The sequence below is a fragment of the Spermophilus citellus genome (assembly GCF_964194105.1).
Source record: "Spermophilus citellus genome assembly, chromosome: 2".
Classification (NCBI taxonomy): Eukaryota; Metazoa; Chordata; class Mammalia; order Rodentia; family Sciuridae; genus Spermophilus; species Spermophilus citellus.
In genome coordinates, this window is record NC_138183.1 from 219,741,583 (window position 1) to 219,765,080 (window position 23,498).

General features: G+C 35.4%; 1 long non-coding RNA gene across 1 annotated transcript in view; it reads left to right on the plus strand.

The window, feature by feature from the left end:
• LOC308642628 overlaps window positions 1–20,185 on the plus strand; it is a 33,730-nt gene extending 13,545 nt beyond the window's left edge. The window contains exons 2-3 of the long non-coding RNA XR_014020594.1: window positions 19,368–19,470; window positions 20,050–20,185. This is a non-coding gene — a long non-coding RNA (uncharacterized lncRNA). The remainder of the gene's footprint in view (window positions 1–19,367; window positions 19,471–20,049) is intronic.
• Window positions 20,186–23,498: the final 3,313 nt, after the last annotated feature.

Genomic DNA, 23,498 nt, shown 5'->3' on the forward strand with positions numbered 1-23,498 from the left:
GGTCCACCTCTTGACTTTTGACTCAAAGCAAATTGACATCAGACTTTCAAGTCCCCACTGCCATGACAACTCTTGGCCTAGCTGACTAGTTCTAATTGGACTCTTTTTTTTTTTTATATCAGAGGTTAAACTCAGGGTCACTCAACCATTTAGCCACATCCCCAGGCCTATTTTGTATTTTATTTAGAGACAAGGTCTCACTGCGTTCTTAGCACTTTGCTTTTGTAGAGGCTAGCTTTGAACTCACGATCCTCCTGCCTCAGCCTCTCAAGCCACTAGGATTATAAATATGTGCCACCATGTCCGGTCAAATTGGATTCTAACCTCAAATTCTTACAGATTTTGTTGTTAGGAGGACCTTATCTCTTTGAGTTCCAAGATCTAGTCTGTGAAAAGTGTTACAATAGTCTCCCCCTTGAGAGTAACTTTGGTTCCACTTATTGACATTATTTGGGGCCTGCATTTCTCCTGTAGATTGCATGTAGTTTGTTGAAAATGTGACATATTCTGTCCACATGAGCCAGGCAGAGCTTCAGGTAGATTATTTGTTGGAAAGAAATCATGAATGTGTTTGGGGGTCGGGGGCCTATTTTATAGAATTTTATAGAATTATTCTCTTACCCTCATGTTCCCACCACTTACATCTGTGTGTCCACTTTTATAAAATAAGATGATTAGTGAACAAAGAAGTCAAACTCAGTCCCATGCACATAAAGCATTCACATTACACTGTGCTTTATTTTGATGGAAACCAGATCAAATCAGGACATTTTAGAAGAATGGCCATTAGAATAGCAAGTTTAGAGAGTATTCTATGAGATAGATGGAAGGGGAAAATGGAGAACAGAAGGGAAGAGAATGGTTTGCTTGACAGAAGTGAAAGAACCCACTCCCTGCAATTTGCTGGCCTCACTATCGAGTACCCTCCTTACCAGACTCACTCCTTTGACATGAAATGTCCTATTAAAATCTAGGGACTACATTATATAAAATCAGTGTCTAATAATAACAGAACAATGTTTATTTGATATGACCCTATAAAGATGTGCTATTTTTCCATACTGCAATTTTCTTCCCTCTTTTCATATAGCATATCAAATTTCCTTGGGGTAACCATTCTTCTTCCATTCCTTTTCAACCCACACAGTTAAAGTATCACTAACCTATCTTCTGCTTCCAGAGCTGTACACTTGATGCAGATAAGGAACTAAACCCTATGAGTAGTTAATAAATAGGTATATGACCACCTGAGCTGGGTCAAAGTCCTATCCTGGAAATTTTTATTATTATTATTTTATCTCAGTAAGGGTGTTTCACTTTGAACCATAGTTTCTAAGTTTATTGTTTGGTAGCTGGAAGTTAATTCTTTCACTCTATCTTGTGTGCCAACCTGAGAAATGGAACAATGCCATGTAGAGCAAACCTTAGAAGAGGAGGAAGATGACGCATGGTAAAATGTCAATATCTGCTCTCAGCTGTGCCTGCAATTGTACTTCTTTTTCAGTTCATTTTAGTTATGCATAATATTGGAGTCCATTTTGACATAATTACACAAGCATGGAATATAATCTGCTCTAGTTCAGTTCTCCTCCTCCCTCTCCCTGTCCCCTTTCCTCTGCTGATCTTCTATTTATTTATAGCTTTTTTTAAAAATCAGTGTCTTGTGATCCAACATCTTTCCATATGAATGCACTTTGTTTTTCAAAATGGAGTTTTAGTTTGGTTTCATCACTTGTAAACAAAATCAAAACTAATTCAGTTGCTATTCATGTAAATCAATCCTGAGCTGTCACTAATTATTAAACTTGGAAACTTACTCAAACTTTAATTTGCATGTCATTTATAAGTATGTTTCTAAATAAGAAAACTAGACAAGTGACTAGTGCAAACCAAGGAAATGAATTTTTAATTTTGTTTCATTTAAATTTAAATAGCCACATATGGCTACTGACTACAGTTATTAGTGCAGTTATGAAGGCTTGCATATTCTCCTCTGCAGGTTTTAATTTCCATTTAGATCAAACATAATGCAACTCTGGCATGTTTGCTGTTAAACTATCATTGGAATATGATTAGTCATTTAGAGCCAGGTATTAATTCTAAAGCAATAGCACTCATTGTACTGATTGTTTTAGTATGTCTTGGAAAACATCGTTTTTAAAATGAAAAACATGCTATATGTTTTAACATGTAATAATTCAGTTTTGTTTTTTTTTAATTAATCACTGAACATATGTAGTATGGTTTCAATTAGGTGTCCCACAAAAGCTCATGTGTTCGAGAATGGAGAAGGTTTAGAGATGGAATAATTGGGTTAGGACAACCTTAACCTAATCAGTGCATTAATCCCCTGATAGGGATTAACTGAGTGGTAACTGTAGGCAGGTAAGGTGCTGGCTGAAGGAGGTAGGTCATTGGGGGCAAGCTTTATTTTTGTCCCTGGCAAGTGGAGTCAGTCTCTCTCTTCTGTCTCTTTCTCTCTCTCTCTCTCTCTCTCTCTCTCTCTCTCTCTCTCTCTCTCTCTCTCTCTCTCCCCTTCCTGAAACCATGTCCCCAGCTGTTTTCCTCTGTCATACCCTTCCACCATGATGTTCTCTTTTGTCTCAGGCCCTGAGGAATGGAGTGACTATTGATGGACTGAGACCTCTGAAACCATGAGCCCCCAAATAAACTTTTCCTCCTTAAAATTGTTCTTGTCAGGTCTTTTGGTTCTATCAATAAAAATGCTGATTATAACAATAATTTCTTTAAATTTCTAAGTTTTTATTCTTGAGACTGAAAATATCAATAGGTATAAATCAATCACAAAATTTCATTGGGTTATTCAGTTATTTATAGAATATAAAGGGACTTTGACACCAAAGGAAAAAAAAGAAAAGAAAAATGAGAATTATGACACTGTTCTGCTTCTCAGAAGTAAGACAAATGTGATTATACTTTCTGCTCTCAGGTAACTTAACTTTTAAAAGAAAGAAGAAGATAAAAAACTATACATTTGAAAAATACTATAATCAAAGAAAAAAGCTTTAAAGTAAATAAGCACAGGACTGTGATGGAAATACTTTGAAGGAGAATAGGAGGATTCTACTTTAACTGGGCTGGTCAGGGAAGCCATGTTTGGGGAAGTGACAGTTAAGTGGTGAGATGAGGTTTCAGCCCTGCTATAGGCTAAGGGAATAGTAGTGTGTGCATAAGAAATAGCAATGCAAAAACCCTGAGACAGTGTAAAAAGCTGGAAATAGAGCCAGGCATGGTGGTGCAAGCCTGCAATCCCAATAACTCTGGAGGCTGAGGCACAAGGATTGCAAATTGGAGGACAGCCTCACCAATTTAGCAAGACCTGTCTCAAAATTTAAAAAAATAATAAAATAAAATGAGCTGGGAATGAGGCTCAGTGGTAAAACATCTCTGGGTTTAATCCCCAGCACACAAAACAAAACAACAAAAATCTTTGAACTAGAGTACAGAATTATATCATTCCAAAATCCAATGCTTCACTCTCATAAACCACAATTAATTTCTTAGGCCAGACATGCTTAGCCCTTGGAATGATCCACCTAGAAAATGGAGTGAAGCTAGCTTTGAAGCTTCCTGAGTGAGGACTTCACATTCAGTTAGTTGGAGGTTAATCCAGAGCTTACAGTCTTCCATGGCTCTAAAAAGTAGAGTTCTCAAGAACAATGATTTTTCAGCAGTGCCAGGAAACTGCTGTTGCAAGAAGTAGTAGGAAAAAGGGTAGGATTTAATTTCACAGGAAGAAGACTTAAATGGGACCTATAAATTATGCAGCTATATTTCTATACCTTGGCCTCATTCTGGAATTTTGCAAAATAAATTATTTGGGCCAATTTCACTGTGGTAGTGAATATTACATCGTGCTCTGTGGTCTCTGAAGCATGTGCCTGTTGCTGAGCCAGCATTTGGAAAAACTGCTATGAGCCACTGAAGACAGAGGCAGCTCCCAGTGAAAGTCTTCTTTTGTTCCCCACTCCCCAAAGACACTGTGGAGGGCTCAGCATGGAACCTGAGCCAGCATCTGTGTAGGAGGTAAGAGAGACTCTAAGTACTGTTATGGAATTTCCGTATTTTTTTCCAAAGATCAGAAGGTAATATATCACCTCCTTTCTGGAGTGAGTCTTTGCAAAGAAGCAACTGAGCAAATGTTACAGGATAGAATGAGTCACTATCAGGATACATACTTCTATGAAGAAGCATTAGACCACAAAGGTCAAGTGACACTCTGGGTCAGCATGACAAAACAACCGGGGTGACTAAGAAAATTCAGCAGCCTTCAATTTGATTTGTAAATCACATTCCTGATTTATAGCCTCATAATCTAAAACGCCTGCATTGCATTATAGAAACCACAGGGACTTTCCCCCTCTATAGAGGCAATGAGACAATTTATCTCAGGCTCCTCTGTATGACCCTGTCCTTCATAAAAAGATATTTATTCTCTGAGTTACTTTTATTACCCCTATGCCAGTGACTCAAATCTTTATATCCAATTCTGACCTTCCTGAAAGTTAATATCCTTTATGTTTATCTACTGGATTATCTCATCATATTGCCAGATGTGCAAAATCAAACCACATATCCAAAATGAATTCCATGACACTGCTCTCAATGTTGATGGAATCTCCTGTCTTCCCATCTGTGCACCTGGCTGCTTTTATTTTCCAGTTTAGGGAGTCAAAATCTGGAGGGTATTCGTGGTTCTATACTTTATTGCTCATATCAATCCTGCGGGCTCTATTCTGTAAATAACTAGTATGGATGGCATGTAACCTTGAGCCGGGCTCACCTAGAGCTGGGATGCTTCAATCCAGGCACACCAAGAGGATGCAGTCGGTCAGTCACATGGGTCCAGTTAGGCTTGGTTCTCTATCTCAGGACTGCAAAGTTGTAAGAGGGCAGTTTTCAGTTGAGATCCCTGAGAGTGATATCACCTTAATGGAAACACCCTAAAGAGAAAGTTCATGAATTTCAATTTGCTGAACTCCCTGAAATAGACCTGGACATTATTTTTCTTCCTTAAGGATTGTTCTTAAAGCCTTCCTTTAGTTCTGTAAGATATCCCAAGAAATTTCCAGTGAACTCCTTCTTTAAAATAGGTAGGGTGAAGTTGAGGGTCCATAAATTGATTCTTCATCTCTCTCTTCTTTTTCTGTTTGAAACCAGATGAATCTAATTAGAATTATGCAAAACAATTTAAAAATCAGAAAGTTACAAGAAAGTACAAAGAATCCAGCGTGTAAAACAGACCATTGGTGTTGCTCTAACTAAAGTAGACCTGAGAGGTGTGCACAAGCTCAGTTCTCTTTTTCTTTGCTCTTTTTTTTTTCTTTCTCTGTATCCCATATTTGAAGTAACTCCAAAGGCATTAAGTAGAACCTTGAAATTCTGTAATATGCAGATATAAGGTTTTCTATATCTACCCATCCACAAATCATGCCAATTATTTTTAAGTGTTTTTTTCTTATTCCTACCCCACTATTACTAGTCTGCTTTTATATTATCTCACATGTTTTATTAATATATTCCTAGTTGTTTCCTCTGTGGTCTATTTTTACCCATTTCAAACCATCCTGTGTATGGTTGTGTAAGACTGTGCATGGCTACATATTTCTCAAAACTCTACAAAGCTTCCCTTATTTCACTACAGGAACTCCAAGGCCCTTTATGAACTGAGGAACTGTTAGCTGAGGCAACTCTGGTTTTAATTAATTCTCAAAATTCTTCAATGTGGGCAGCCTAGGAATCTTACAGTAAGAACACAATCATCCCTGCTGTTCTGTTTTAATCAAGATTTTTTTCCTCCCTGGAGTGGGGAGTCAAAATCTGGAGGGTATTCATGAACTTCCTCCCTTAATATGTAGCTCCAGTCCCACTCACACTCTTTGCTAATTGGAAATGGCATTTAGAGTCTGCTGAACAATATTGAGACTGTAATTAGCAACTCTCTAGTGCTGTAATTGTGCTCTATTAGTCTGTTAGGAGTATTGGATTAAGCTCCTAAATTGTACTCAATTTAGACCTTAGTTTCCAACAAGAAAAGCATATTTGGGCATATCTGAGGCTGATGGAGTATGCCCAATGGGTCTGTATTTTTATGGGCTGCCAAAGATCATTCTAATATGATCCATCTATGGAGGATAGAGATAAGGTCTCTAAACTGTTATAAAGATAGATATCAGTTATAGAACAGAGTAATGAGCTTCAGTACAATACTGATGGAATAATTGGTATTATCAATATTTTCTCCAGTAACTTGTGCCAGAGTCCCAGGCAGAAACAGTTGGTGAAAAAAAGTCATTTTGTTAAAATTTTTATTGAGATTTTGGAAGCAATGTCTCATAGTTTATACAAGATGAGAGAGAATAAAAAATAAACACAAGAAAGGATGACTAAAGTATTGTGAAGACACACAGGGGTTGTGCAGAGTGACCAGTGGTAAGAATACCAGAACTTTGTGACACCAGAGACGACATGACTCAAAATGTTGGTGTCCTCATTCTGCAAATGGCTGGTACCTCAACATGGCAAGGATGTTACATTCCCCAACTTCATTACATTCCTCCAAGGAAGTGGTAAAATTTCCTATTTAAGCTAAGGAAAATGAATTCACAAGCACTGAGGACCCCATAAATTAGCTGAGCAGGGGTGAAATTCAAAGAACACTAAATATCCCATGATCCTCATAATTGTGCTAGTGAGAACAGAATTAAATATTTCAACTTTGGTATGGTGCTTGTAGATCAATTTGACTCAGCAGCCCAGGGGTCCTGGAAATATTCATGTCAGTGTTACCTAGCATGACTATATGTCCCAGCTGCCAGAAATAATTCTAGTGTGCATGCAGCTCTTTAAAATGGCCAGTTAATGGGTGAAAAATTATAGTCGTCCTGCTATTTATAGTCTTTTCAAACAATAATATCTGAAGACCCCACACATACAGGTCCTGAAAGTGAGCTTCAACTTCAGGAATTTGGGGTGATTTAAGCTTCAGATGGGAAGGAGGGAAAGAAGGAAGAAACAGCTAGAGATTGCTGCTAAATTGTACTCAATTTAGACCTTAGTTTCCAACAAGAAAAGTATATTTGTGCATATCTGAGGCTGATGGAGTGTGCCCAACAGGTCTTATTTTTATGGTCTGCCATAACTGATATAACTTTCGTTCTCAACTTCTGATTTGATTCTGACTCTCTTCTGCTTTTGTTAGTTTCAAAATTATTTTCTTCTATCCCCACCTTTTGTTTTGTTGCTTTTCACTTTCAAACAAGAGAGACATGGTTAGGGAAAGGTGCATCCTCGTGGTTAATGCTTAATCCCTTAATCCCTTAAAATATAACAGCTGAAGTTAGTGGAACTCTTTCACAATTGTTATTCCATTAGAATCCCACAAAAATCATGTAGGTAACTACTGTTCATACACCATATTGCTGGTGAAGAAACTCAGTCCAGGGATATCATGTGATTTCTCAAGTTGTTAAAGAGAAATAGCATGGAGACTCCAAGGTCAGTCCTCATAGCTTTAGTCCAGATTTTCTTCAACTCTAGCAGATTAACTTAAAAGTTCCCCATAGTTTCCCTCATAATGTGTACTTGGCCAGGACATTCTGTTGATTTAGTGCACATTTCAGCTTGTGCTATACAACTCAGCACAAAGATTCTTTCAGCACAGCAGGTCCTGTAAGGACTTAATCAAGAGCACACAAATTACTTTTCTATACCATGTTTCAATTACATGAGAGAGAGAGAGAGAGAGACAGAGGGAGGGAGGGGGAGAGGGAGAAAGAGTGTCATGAGTAAAGACCTATTGGATATGTCATTGAGTTTACTGGTGTCTGTCTAATAGCCTCAAATAGTAGTAATTTTATTGCCAGTTTTTATAGAAAAAAATGACACTAATTTATCATATACAACATGTTGGTTCAGAACATGTATACATTGTGGATTGGCTACCTGGAACTAATTGGCATATACATTATCTCACATACTTATTATCACTTTGTAGTGAGACCACTTAAAAGCTACTCTCCTAGCAACAGGCCTGAGTTATTAAGCCACACAAATAAGTAAGCATCTTTAAAAGTGCAGCAGTTGGAAAGAAATGAAATATAATATGTGAAGATGGGTCTTGTCAGTATTTCACAAGATATTTATTGGTTTCTCTCAAGTATATCCTCCACTTCCACAAATAATAATGGATGTTCCAAATGTTTTAACAGAAAAAAAAAGAATTTTTTTGGCATAAAAGAAGCATTGAGTCTCTAAGGGACTGAACTCCTGAGAAATTCTGATGGCAAACAATAAAAGTAGAGCACAGTTTCAGAATTAAGTAATTCTGGCAAAATCTATTAGTAGGTTTCGCAGACATGTTTATTTCTTGGACAGCAAGCACATAAAACTGAGTACCTCATGCTCCTCACTTCATTGCACTCATGCTCAACTATTCCAAAAAGGTCCCTTGTTAGGGTCTGTAAACAAGTCAAGATGGCGCCTGGCATTTTGCAGAGGAAGTGGTTTGTGAAGTAACGCCAGAGAGCCATTAAGTGTGGAGATTCCTTATTGGTTGACTGCTGTATCTAGTTTATGTTAATTAAGATAAGCTGTGTGTAATGTATATATACCCCTCCTGTCCTACAATAAACGGCTCCCACTCCTGCTGTATCAGTCTTCACAAATTGTTCGTCACCCCCCCGGGTTATTTTGCTGCAGCCGGACTGCGGCAGTCCCTTTCTTCTTCTTCTTTTTTCTTTTTTTCATTTTATTATCATACTCTTCTTCACCTCCCACTACACTGTCATTTTCCTACCACTCCTACCTTTAGGGTGGGCCCCACCCAATATGTTCAGTGTGCTCCTAGGTGAGTATGTATCTCTGAACAAAGTTGTACTTATGTGTATTCATTTCAATCTATGTTAAAATATTTTGTTCCAATTCTCACTTTCTAAAATTTAGCAATTTTTCTAAAACTTATCCATGTTGCGGGCTGGGGATGTGGCTCAAGCGGTAGTGCGCTTGCCTGGCATGCGTGCAGCCCGGGTTCGATCCTCAGCACCACAAACAAACAAAGGTGTTGTGTCCGCCGAGAACTAAAAAATAAATATTAAAAAAATTCTTTAAAAAAAAAACTTATCCATGTTGCTGTTATCAATTGACTTGATTTTTCAAACTTCTGCATAATATTTCATCACTGCAAATTCATCCACTGTGGTTTTACTCAGCCACATCTACTGTGATGGACTTCCAAAGATTGTTCCAAGACTAATAGTCTACACAATGATCTAATGAACTCCCTCAAATCTGCTCTCTCATGGAGTTGCAGGAGAGAGCATATATGTATAAGGATATGAATATTTATTTATTTTTAATATTGATTTTTTTAGTTGATACAATATCTTTATTTTAGTTATTCATTTTTATGTGGTGCTGAGGATCAAACCTGGGGCTTTGCACAGGCTAGGCGAGCGCTCTACTGCTGTGCCACACCCCCAGCCCTGATTATTTATTTTTAAGAGATACCATAATTATGTCACTAAATCCTGCCAAACTACTACCCAGAAAGGTACAACTGCTTAAACATTTACTAGCAGAACATAAGATTTATCACACTCTGAAAGCCACTTGACATAAACCAGTTTTAATTTTTTTGTTAAACTGATGGGTAAAAGTTATTATGTTAATTTAGATTTCTCAGACTACTGTCCATTCAGGTATCTCCAAATAAACATATGGACCACCATGGAATTTACAAACTAGTGGCTAACACAAAATGAAAGTAAACACCAATATAAAATATAATACAAAGTAGTGATAAGTGGTATAGAAAAAAATTTTAAAAGAATAAGTGAATAAATAGAGGAAATAGGGGAGAAGTGTGATATATTAACTAAGGTGCACAGAAAAGATCTTTTTCAGGAGACTGTTTTTGAGAGAAAAGTTAAATTAGGAGGAAAAGAAACTGGAGATACACGAGGAATGAATTTAGTGCAATAGAAAAATAGCAAATACAAAGGCGTGAGTCCAGCCAGTTTGAGATGCAGCAAAGCCCATGTGGCACAGCACAGTAAGAGTGGCAGGAGGGGACAGGGGAAAGAGGAAAAGAGGAAAAACGGGGAGGATCATGAACCAAAATTTCCATGTGTGTGTTTTTCAGGATGAATTCAACTACTATGTATAACAATAAAGCTCTAATTTTTTAAAAAAAGGGTGGAAAATATAAACAGATGTCAAATCCCAGAAGATATGGAGAAGACTAATAAGCATATGAAAAGAGACTTGATATTGTGCCACTAGGGAACTATAAATTAAAGTAAACTGAAATAATCATTGCACACTTATGGAATGGCTAAAATTCAAAACATTGACAAAACCATTTGCTAGCAAAAATACAAACCCATAAGAACTATCATTTATTGCTTGTGAGACAGCAAAATGGTACAGCCACTTTAGAAGACAGTTTGTGTTTCTTACAATGGTGAACAATACATTATCCAGCCTTCCTGTTCCTGGGTATATACTCAAATAAGTTGAAAATCCATGTCCAGGGAAAGAAAGAAAACAAAATATCAGTATTTACAGCAGCTGTATTGATAATCACCTCAAACTGGAGCAACCAAGATACCTGTCACTCAATGTATGACTATTTAAGCTATGACACACCCATACAATGTAATACTTTAAATAAATAAAAAGGGATGAGATCGCAAATAAGGCAAAGACACATGGATGAATCTTAAATGCCCAAATGAATAAGAGCCATCTGAGAAAATCAGATATGGTTTTCTATTTATATGTTATTTTTGAAAGGCAAAAGTAAAAAGTCAGTAAAATTACCAGAGTTTTCTAGGGGAATAAGGTATAATAAATTAAGCAAAAGTGGTTTATTGGAAGAATAAAGCTTTTTCTGTATGAAACTACAATGATGGCTACATGAAAATTCCATTGTTTAAAGACCTAGAACTTTATGGCACAAAGAATGAATCTCATTGTATATCAATAAAAAATTAGGACATTAGGGGATCCAGAATAAAATAAACTTTTGAAAACAATAACAACAACAACAACAAAAGAGTGGCAGGAAATAGGAAAGATAGAGGCCAGTGGAGCAAGGAAAAGAAGATCTTAGTCATGCCAGGGCATTTACAGTTGAGTGAGAACTTCAGATTTTGTGATGAGAAGCCATTGGAAGATTAAAATCACTAAACAGATATAATGCAATTCCAATCAAAATCCCAATAGTATTCCTCATAGAAATAGAAAAAGCAATCATGAAATTCATCTGTAAAAATAAGAGACCCAGGATAACTAAAGTAATCCTTAGCAGGAAGAGTGAAGCAGGTGGATCACCATACGAGACCTTAAACTACACTACAGAGTAATAGTAACAAAAATAGCATAGTATTGGCACCAAAACAGACTGGGAGACAACTGGTACAGAATAGAGAACACAGAGACTAACCTACAAAATTACAATTATCTTATATTAGACAAAGGTGCCAAAAACATGCATTAGAGAACAGATAGCCTCTTCAACAAATGGTTCTGGGAAAACTGGAAATCCATATGCAACAAAATGAAATTAAACCCCTTTCTCTCACCATGCAAAAAAAAAAAAAAAACTAAACTCAAAGTGGATCAAGGACCTAGGAATTAAACCAGAGACTCTGCATCTAATAGAAGAAAAAGTAGTTCCTAATCTTCAACATGTGGGATTAGGCCCCAACTTTCTTAGTAAGACTCCTTTGGTGAAAGAATTAAAACCAAGAATCATTAAATGGGATGGATTCAAACAAACAAACAAACAAAAAATAACTTCTCCTCAGCAAAAGAAACAATCTGTGAGGTGAATAGAGAACCTACATCTTGGGAGCAAATTTTTACCCCTAACACATCAGATAGAGCACTAATCTCTAGGGTATATAAAGAACTCAAAAAGCTAAACACCAAAAGAATAAATAACCCAATCAGTAAATGGGCCAATGACCTGAACAGACACTTCTCAGAAAAGGATATACAATCAATCAACAAAGATATGAAAAAATGTGCATCGTCTCTAGAAATTAGAGAAATGCAAATCAAAACTACCCTAAGATATCATCTCACTTCAATTAGAATAGCAGCTATTATGAAGACAACAATAAGTGTTGGTGAGGATGTGGGGGGAAAATTACACTCATATATTGCTGGTGGGACTGAAAATTGGTGCAACCAATATGGAAAGGAATATGGAGATTCCTTGGAAAACTGGGAATGGAACCACCATTCGACCCAACTCTCCCACTCCTTGGCCTATACCCAAAGGACTTAAAAACAGCATACTACAGGGACACAGCACATCAATTTTTATAGCAGCAAATTCACAATAGCTAAACTATGGAACCAACCTAGATGCCCTTCAGTAGGTGAATGGATTAAAAAATGTGGCATATATACACAGTGGAATATTACTCAGCGATAAAAGAGAATAAAATTGTGGCATTTGCAGGTAAACAGATGGCATTGGAGAAGATAATGAATGCTAAGTGAAGTTAGCCAATCCCCCCCCTCCAAAAAAAAAAAAACAAATGTTGAATTTTTTCTATGATATAAGGTGACTGACTCACAGTGGGGTAGGAAGGGGAGCATGGGAGAAATAGATGAACTCTAGATAGGGCAGAGGGGTGGGAGGAGAAGTGAGGGGGCAGGGGATTAGCAAAGATTGTGGAATGTAATGGACATCATTATCCAAAGTACATGTATGAAGACACAAATTTGTGTGAACATACTTTATATGCAACCAGAGATATGAAAAATTGTGCTCTATATGTGTAATAAGAATTGTCATGCATTCCACTGTCATTTATTTTTTAAAAAATCAATAAAAAAAGAAATTTATGTAGAATAGCAGGGGAAAGTTGGGATGAGTACAGCAGAAAGTGAGAAGTGAAGAAGTAGAAAGAGTGAGCTTGGAGAACTTGAAAGGCATTCTCTGCACAGCAGAGAAGATAAACAGGACAGAAGTCAAATGGGAATGTCATAAGGTAAGGTTTAGGAAACATTTTGTTTCATGATTTGGTGATTTTATTTTGCTTTATACTTAAATGTGGAATGCCCCCACAGGAGAGGAAAAATTAATGCTATGGTAGACAGAAGGAATAACTGGACAAAAGTCTTTGAGCAAGTGAGAAGAAATGGCACCCAGGGCACTTGTCACATGGTTGGTCCTCAATAGGAGCAGGTAGAGTTCATTCTAAGTAACAGAAAGAAGATAAAGCTACAGACACTGAGGCGGTAAAATAATGAATTGGGTGGTGGGAAATTAAGGGAAATAAGGGGATGTTATTGACAAAATATGTAAATAGCATAACTAGAAAGAGGCTGCAAACTGATAGCAGTGAAGAATATTTTAATAGTAATTGTCATAATTTAAAGTGAAAATGGATCACCTATGAGCTTAGTATTCAGATTCCTGTGGCTTACTCCCAGGTGAATGTGCAACAGTTTGAGATAATATTTGGAGAAATTTTAATGACACTGAAACAGAACAATGAGGAGGGTCACCTCCTCCACTGGGACAACATAACAGCCATAAATCCCAAAGACTATATCTCTCTTCTGGGCCTTAGAAAAGATAGAAAGGCAAATACATGAATTTCATGTTGACCAAAAGGATATCCACAGCAGCTAGATCTGATTGTGAGTGGGAAAGAATAAGTTATGGTTCCAGCATGTGATACTAAGGGCATTCTTAACTTAAAGGTAGAATCCAATGCAAAACAAGCCCTTCATCCAAATCAGTCAATCCCAAAGTCCAGAATCATAAGAACCAAGTAAGAAGCAACACAACTTCAAGTAGAGATAGCAAGGTGGAGAGCATAGCTTGAGAGAACAGAAAAGACCAGAAATATAGCCATTGAAAACTACTAATGGCATTTTTCCAACATGCCATGCCCATTGATTAGGAAGGAACTATAGGGTAGTCAGGTCTGGTCATCTTTGGTTTCTGAGTAGAAGCTGGTTTAAGTCTCAGGTACATGTGACCTATGCCTGCCTAGACCTGTGAAGTGTACAGTTTGAACAACCACAGGAGGCATCACAGAGTGACTTCTAGAATCTGAGATACTTGGGGATGTCCCCCAAGGTCTGTGCAAAAATTCCTGCCACCAGATGAAGGGATGTATGAGGCTACTCCCTTTTCTTTTCATATACTAGACCTAAAAACAACTTTAAGAAAGATCAGTGGAGCAGACAAAGAGGAATGAAGGGAAGGGAGTGTGGATTGGAAAAGGAAAGACAGTGGAATGAATATGACATAACTTCCCTATGTACATATAGGGATACAGCACAGTGAATCTCACCATCATGTACATCCAAAAGAAATAAATTTTAAAAAATAAGTATGGGTAAACAGAAGAAAAATCAGTAGAGAAGAGGGAGCAGGGGATAGGGAAGGGAAGGTGAGGACAGGTACTGGGAACTGAATTAGAACAAGATATATTCCATGATTTTATACTTATGTCAAAATGGACTCTACTGTCATGCATAAGTAAAAGGAACCAAAAAGAGTGAATAGATTATACATGAAAGGATGAATATTACTGTATATAATCCATATACTTAAGAAAGTACCTTGACCAATAAAAAGTGCTTATTAGTTTAAAAAAAAAAGTGCATTAACAACTGATGGATGCCAGCCATTTCACCAGGTGTTTTACATGAACTCTTATATAAAGCTCACAACAAAGTTATGATGATGTTGATTCAAGGACTCCACACAGGAAACTGTGTTATGTAAATAATTTAAACTTTCTATGCTTTTGTTATTTCTTTAAATTTTAATAATAAAAATAGCAAACAAACATTGAGTAGTTACTGGATGCTACATGGTTTATGTGAATGCTCATATTATTCTTCAACAATAATGTATGATGAAGGCACTTTTTTCATTCTCATTTTATAATGAAGAAAGCAAAATTCCAAGAGAATAAGTAGCTCACCCTTGTTCTAGATCACACCACTATTAATGGAAGAGCTAGACTTTGGAACTGATTAGTCTAATTCCTAGCATATACTCTTAAATACTGTCACAAAACAGATGCATTATGTTCTCAACATTATATAGAGAGTTTTTACAAATATAATGATGACCTGATTTTGAAGAGCAAGAAACTTATTTTTTAATAAGTACTAACATGTGTACGATCACAAAATACCACTAAAAAATTCTTAGAAAAGTTAGATCTGACAAAGAAGATTAAAAGACTAAATGAGAACTAAATCCATTAAGGAATACTGAATCTCCTACAACAGAGAAAGAACACTGTTAGAAAAATAAGTGAAACTCAAATGAAATCTATAATTTGGCAGGGGGGGAGAAAAAAAAAAACCTAAAACATAGGTTTTATGTTTATTATCTCTCTGGAGTGTCTTCCAGTTAGGTCCTGCCACAGCACCCTGCCATCAAGCATCCTGTCTTCTAGAAACTCTGTAAGCACAACTGGTTCTAGTACTCTCAGAACTGCTCACAGTACTTGTGGTCAAAATCTGACTCTTCCAGATTCTGAAATTCTGTATATTCATTACCAAGAGAGAAGATTTCAATCCTGAGGGAATAAATACAAGAAATAAACTTCAGAGACTGCAGTATATAATGAGAAACAGCTGCCACATGACAGTCTGTTTTGACTGGCTGTGGAATTCACACATGCATTGAGTTGCTAGGTCCTGGTATTTAGCTTTTCAGGCATGCCTGCTCTACCTCCCTGGCTATTTAGCTACTATCCAAGACGGCCTACTTCTCTGAGTGCAAATGTCTTTCTCTCATGTCCTCTCTAATTAAAATAGAAGTTACTTAGACCCTATGGAAAACATTAAATATGAAAAAAGTATAATTTTCTTTAACTTTCAGTGATACAAGAGGTGAAGGGAGGGACACAATTATGAAGAGGGAGTAGTTCCAAGAATAGGTGTTTAACCTATGATAGAAATATGACCCCACAGCGACCTTTTATCATATTGGTTTTGTAGAGCAAGCATGTATATTGCTTTCCTGAAAGTTCAGAAATGTTTTTTTTTTCTTTTCTCAAATAAATTTCACAACTATGGGTCATAATCTTCCTCAATTTTACTTCTACATCAACCTTATTGGCAGACCATTCTAGATTCAGAATTTGAGTCATTCATTTTTTTTAATAAACATGTATGACCAGGCTCAGCTGCTAATCTTAAGGAGTACATAGTTTGATAGTCAAGATGAGATGTGTATAGTAGACAGATGCTGAGAACACAGACTCTAAAAGACTGTGCTGGAGAATGGCAGAGGGAGGGCTACAGAACAGATGGATGATGGAACATGAAGGAGCTTCATGCCAAGCACAGGGATTGTGGTTAGCACAGAGGTGAAAGATAATGACTGAACCTCTTAACAGAAAAATAATTTGATAAGATTTGTGTGTTAGATTACCCTTTTAGAAGTATGGAACATGGATTATAGAGTATCCAGGAATTAAGGGAAAATTCAACTGAAACTAGATGTCCATAGGATAATAGCTAGAGAAAGATATAGAGTCAAAGCTAGAAAAGGACTTTTAGAAAATAAAAGTTTATGGAACAGCAAGAGTATGTATGGAAAGGGAAAACCCCAAAGAAAAATTAATGTTGAGGATCCAGGGAAAAGAAGGTCAATAAATAGGAAGTTCTAGGATCCAGATATTATGCAAAAGAATACTCTGTGGAAAAACAGAGGAACTTCTGTCACTAGTGGGCTGAAATTGGGAATGCTTATATAAGCATCAATTTAAAATCCTCTGTTTTTGCTTTCATTCACTCAACACATGACCACTCATATCCTGAATCCTACCCCTTCCCTCCAAAAAAGAAAACCCACCTTTAGCGTCTCAGACATCTGCAATGTGTGTTTCCTATAAGAATCATGGGGTCATTAAATCATTAAGGCTGCATAGACAGCATTCCCAAAAGAAGAACTTGATTATAAATTTGAAAGTTTGAATGTTCCACCCCTATGACCCGATTCACAAATTATAGCAATGTTTTCATTACATAGTTACAGAAGAGTTGAAAATGCTCATTCTTTACTTAATTTACAAATTATTTAATCCAAATAAGTAACTATTAAAACTGGAAAGAGATATTCCTGTTTTTCCCATTCAGAGCTCATAAATACTAGACTTTTCTGCATGGTATAAATTTGAAAACATTTTTGTGAGAAAATTAAATGTTTTTGAAACCATATCATAAAATGAAATGCAGATGTGCAATTATGTTCATAAAATAAAATGTATCTCTATTTTTATTTAAAAGATTGAACCTAGTTTTCCCTGCTCAAAAAAAATCCCTTCTTGTAATTTCAAGTCAAATGACAGAGAAAGTTACACTGGTTAAGTAAAACCTCTTTTATCTGGCAGGGTCTCAAATAGATTGTATGACCCACCATTTGCACACCTGAATAAGTAAATGATTAATTGATGTTCAGAGCTTGAATTAGCTTTCTAATGCTGTGTAACAGATTACTACAAACTTAGTTACTTACAATTATAGACATTTATTATCTTACAGTTCCATGTTCAGAAGTTCCAGCCTCCACATCCAAGCCTCCTCAGGTGGTTGGCAGAAATCACCTCTCTGTGGTGATAGATCTGAGGTTTCCTCCCAGATGTTTCTCACCATCTTGCACTCTCTTTAGGCATCTCATGCACAGGGCGAGCAGGGAGAAAAGTCAAAAAGTCTCTCCCATGTGTGTTAATAATACATATTATATGCATGGGTTTTTCATGTATAGATCTGCATATATATAGTAATAATCACAACAGTGACACATTCCAACACACTTTGCTATATTTTATCCATTAGAAGCAAGTTTTATTTTTCATCCATAGGGCCACATGAACATAGGGCCACTCCAAGGTCTATCGCTTACAGTCCAGTTCCCATGAAAAATACAACATTTTGGTAAATGAAAGGAAAATTTATTTATTTTAATGGAATTTTGAAGCCAAGCACAACCAATGACATTATACTGCACCAATAATATTATTTTACAAATATCTGTGAATATCTGTTTAATTTCCTATATTTACCTTTTATAGATGTAAATTCACTGTTATCTATTAAAGAAAAGGATTAAGGAAAGAACGGGAGGGAAGAGAAAGAGAAAAGAAGATGGTAAAACATAAATTGCATATTAAGAACAAGAAGAAAACATATGAGATATTTTCTCTTGCTTATCATTGGAACAAGTGGACCATAATTTGAGTAGGGCAATCATAAAAAAAATAGTAAAATTAGCACTAGCAAAGGGTATTAAAAAATAACATCACAGAGAATAGAAAACACACCTACTTATAACACAAAATTCTGCATAAATATCTGTGGCTTCTCAGGGACTCTGAAGTCTCTCCATGAACCCAAATAAAGAATTCTTGCCAAATATTAAAAAAATTATTACCTATATTTAGTATAAAAGTCAACCAATTCATTTGTGTTTTACTCAGTAAATCATGGGTATTTTTAACAATTTAGATTATAGAATAAATCATGGCACATTGAGTTACCTAGTGCTCCCCAAAAGCATTGAATGGATACACTGGTATAATCTGAGAGATGATATTAATCGGCAAACAAACTTTTTATAAAGGTTTATAGCAACATATTGCTTTTGTATAGTTACATATATTTAGAGAAATACTAAATGTGTATTGTTCATATTCATGCATTCATCAGTTTTATTTATTTTAGTTTTTATTGATAGTAAATTAATTTATGGTTGGCTTATTTTTATTAATTTCTGGTTGGGGCTCCTAATAAAATGTAAGGCAGAGACAAAATCAAGCTTGCTTAAGAATAGGCGTCAGAAAGTTCATGAAAGAAGGGCTAAGAAATAAAGTACTAAGATGTAGTCAGACGCTTTGTAGTGTTGGCCATAATTTTCATGTACTTATAAGGCTGGAGTTTTACTATCTTACATGAAGCAGCCACCTCTTATGCTTTTCTCTACTTTGATCTGGGCAGATCTCTAAGTCTATAGAATAACTTCAAGAGAATATGATTACAGAACCCATAGGGATATATACTGGGTGGGATAATAGGGCATTTTGCATTTACATTCTATTTTTGCTTACAAGAAATATTTCTTTTCTACTGCTAGACATATTCTTGAATAGCAGTATGATGCAATGATCAATTTTAAAAATCAGAAAGATTGGGCTTGATTTCCAGATCCATCAAATTACTATCTAGTTATTTTATTCAGATACATTTCCTTAACTATAAAGTGAGACTAAGAGGAGTAGAGTTGTTGTGTTTCTCATAAAGTAAATATTTAATAGAGTGATTTTTATTGTGGTTGTTGTCATTATTTATAGTAGTGAAATCAGCATCATTGTCCAAAGGAAAATTCCAAGTGGGGAACACGAAGTTATCTTTCAACAAAGACACAGAGAAGAGCCATAATGGAATATGCAAAGGGTAATTAATACTGAGTCAATACTTCCAAGAATACTATAGGTATCAGCAGGATCTCTACTATCATTTTCTTATTGGGTTGTCACATTCTATATTCATTACAAAATAAATTTTTTTCATCTTCAGAATGCTATTTTATGCTCAATTTAGCAACATATCTTTGAAGCAGGAAAAGTCATCCTAACAAAATCCAGCCCAGATGATACATGTCAATGTTAGATGTCAGCTACGGGCAGCTTCTAACCCATCTATGTTGAGACCAAGTGGCTTATGTTGCCTCTATATCCTGTTTCTAAAATGAGCTAAACAGGTTTATTCTTTCCTCTTCAGCTAATTAGAGAGGGAAAAATCTGACACCTGTGATAAATAACCCAGCCTCACAAACAACACATCTGGAAAATGTATCAAGCGTTCCATGGGAAATAAATCTGGAAATATACTCGGTAAATCATGGGTGTTTTGAAAGTTTAGATGGTAGAACAAAACAAATTATTTGTAAAAAATGAAAGTTTTTAAAAATGAGATTTCTCCCATGGTAATTTTTCCATGGACTAATAATTCATGGTGTTTTGTTTTCTCTAGACTCTGGAAAATTAAGGAGAGAAGGAAAAATAGGAAAACATAATCCGGAGTTTAGAAGTATTCATGTGCAAGGCTCAGCAGCTGTGTTTCCAATTATACAAGGGGAGGCCTTTGGAATGGCCATTTCCAAGTGCTTAGCTCATGCCATTGGAAACTACAGGGGTGCATTTGTTTTTTTTTTTTTTTTAAATCCACTTGGTTGTTGAGTAATATCTTTCTTTTTCTCAATAACAATAACATGTTGTAATTAAAAGATCTACAATAAATTTATTCTAGACAACATAATTGTGTGTGTGTGTGTGTGTGTGTGTGTGTGTGCATTTGGATTAAATATCACCTAGACACAATTTTATATACATTTTCATACCTTTATATGAACTTCTTGCTTCTCTTCAACATACATACATTTATTTTGCTAATATGAGATCATAATAAATGATATTTTAAACAATTGTTGTAATGTACAATATCTTGTGGTCATCATACCAATAAATACACACTTTTTTATTTTTTATTTGTACAAATTTATAGGGTATAACAATTTTATACATGGATATAATGTGTAGTGCTCAAATCAGGGTAGTTAACATTTCTAGTTCCTTAAACTTTTCCTTTTTGTTAAGTTTTGATTAACCCATGACAATTATATATATTTATGGGATACAGTGTGAAATTTTAATACTTGTCCAATACATGTAGTAATCTTTTTAACGTTACTTTGTGTTTGGAGTCTTTGTGCTCCTCTCTTCTAGTTGTACATAAAAAACATACTAGGTTATTTTATATATCTAGTAGTCATCCCACTGAGCTGTAGAATCCTAGAATTTAACTCCCTTTGTGTTTTGGTACCTGTTACCCAAACTCCCTGTACCTTCCTCCAGCCTTCCCCACCTCTCATCATCACTACTTAAGTGAAATAAGTCAGATACAGACAGACAGTTGTATGTTCTCTCTGGCACTTTCATTTTTATGATTGACAATTATGAAAAACTGGGTACTCTAGGATTTATTTAAAGTCTCCTTTGGTTAACAGTATTATGAATAAAGACTGCTATGCTATAGTTTTGTTATATTCATATTTTCATTTTAGTATAAATTTCTGGAAGTAAAATTTCCGCATCAAGGAAAATGGATGTGTTTTTAAATTTTTGTTACATAACTTATAGTCAGATTACTCTCCTTAGAGCTATAACAGTTTATATCACCATTTGGGACTTATGTAATACCCATTTTTCTATATGTGTATTGGCAATGAAACTTACTGTTTTATTTTTATAAAGGATATTCAACCTGATGTTGTTAAATCTATATCTCAGTATGGGTTAATTTTGTACGTTTGATTACTTATTTAGTTAAAAATTCTTTTTATTGATTAATATTCTTTTCAGAACTGTCTAGTCATGTCATTTGTTGACTTTGTATGACTCTATCTTTCTCTTGTTTATTTTAAAAATTTTGTTGTAAGTTAAGGATGTCTTATTTCATTATATTTAGCACAAACATTTTTCCAGCTTTGTATCTTTAATATAGTTTCTGCCACTTTGTTTGCAGTGTTTTGGCCATTCTTCAATCTATCTGAGATTTACTTTACCATAAGGTATGATATGATATTTCACATTCATTCTCCATCTCAAAAAAAAAAAAAAACCAAAATGGTTATCTAGTTGTGTGAACTTCATTTATTGGGGGGAGCTTATTTTTTTTGAACATTTTGTCCTTGTTTTTGCATCTATTTTGACATCATTCTGGTTTGCTTTACAATATAATATATTAAGAGTCAACAGTGCAAGTACCCAGGTAGATAATTCTTACTTTCTCTTTGTATTTTTCTTTAAATTTGATATGGTGTAAGTTTATCATATGCTTGAAAGAGAATCTTGAGTATTCAATGAAAGTGACATTTTCATCAAAGTTGAGAATGAAAGGAAAAGATCTTTCATGAGGCAAAGAACTAATACTGCATACAAAATCCTCAGCACTTTGCCTGACTGTGGAATGTAGTCATCACTGTTTTTATTATGAATTTCTCAGGGCTTTGGATTTTTAACAATTAATCTAAATATAAATTTAACACTTCAATGTAGTAGAAATAATCAGTTACACCATGCCAACGCATTTGGGGTAGATACTAAACATAGAAAGTTGGTAAAACTTTGACCTTGAGCTCAAGAAAATCAACCTTGGTCTAGTAGAGGTAGTGAGTATGCAAGTAAATACAAACAGTTCAGCAGATGGTGATGAGATACTGAACCCAAAGATAGCACAGAGAGTAGAGTTATTCATCTATTAAAAAAATTAAAGGAGGCAGGGAGTACTTTAGTACTCTGAGTACTTTACAGGAAAGGATGATATCTGAGTGAATTCTGATGAGCAAATGTAAATTAAATGGGCAAGCAGACAGAATGGTTGAGGCAGGGAGTTCAGCATTAAGACTTCCTTGAACTTTGCTGAATAAATAAATTTTCCATCCTTTATATATCCAAAATATTTCACTCATTCCCATTACAATCACAGTAGTTAACATTTATTGAGATTTTATGATGTACCAGACAGTGTATAAACAATTTATAAGGATAAAACATTTAATTTGTTCACCCCAGCCACCTGTCAGCTAGGTCTTATTATTAGCTTCATTTTATGGATGAAGAAATTGAAGCACACTAAACTTAAGTTACTTGACCAAGCTGGTGTCTGTCAGAGTGCTCACATACCAGTTTGGCTTTAGAATCCACACTGAGAACTATTATATAACACATTGCCTCTTGGCATATATCAAATTTAATATTTGTCGGAAATATTTACTATACAAAATAAATGTAATAGTTATGTATCACCTATGGTCCTTAGTAATTTATATTAACCTAGAGTATATGTATGTATGTCTGCATACACATTGATTCAAAATCTAGAAATCGCAGGTCTCTTTCTCCATTCTTTTAAAAACAAATGTGGTATATGTACGCAATGGACTATTACTCAGCCATAAAGAAAAATGACTTTATGAGATTTGCAAGTAAATGCATCTGAAGACTATCCATGCTATGTGAAATACGTCAGTCCCCAAAAGCCAAAGATCAAGTGTGTTTGCTGATATGTGGAAGCTAGTCCACAATAAGGGGTTTGGGGAGGGGAAGAATAGAAGTTCAGTAGACTTAATAAAGGGGAATGAAGGGAAGGGAGGGGGATAGGAAAAAGAAAGATGACAGAATAAATCTGACATAATTCTCCCGTGAGCACATATGAACACGCTCCAATGAATACCTCCATCATGTAGGTCCACAAGAATGGAGTCCTAATTAGAATAAGATATATTCTATTTATATATAATTATATCAAAATAGATTCTACTATCTTGTAAAACTAAAAAGAATCAATATAAAAAAAATGTAGCCTCAGTAACAATCTAATTCGAATCTAGTGTCCTGTTCTCCAACCTGACATTCAATTTA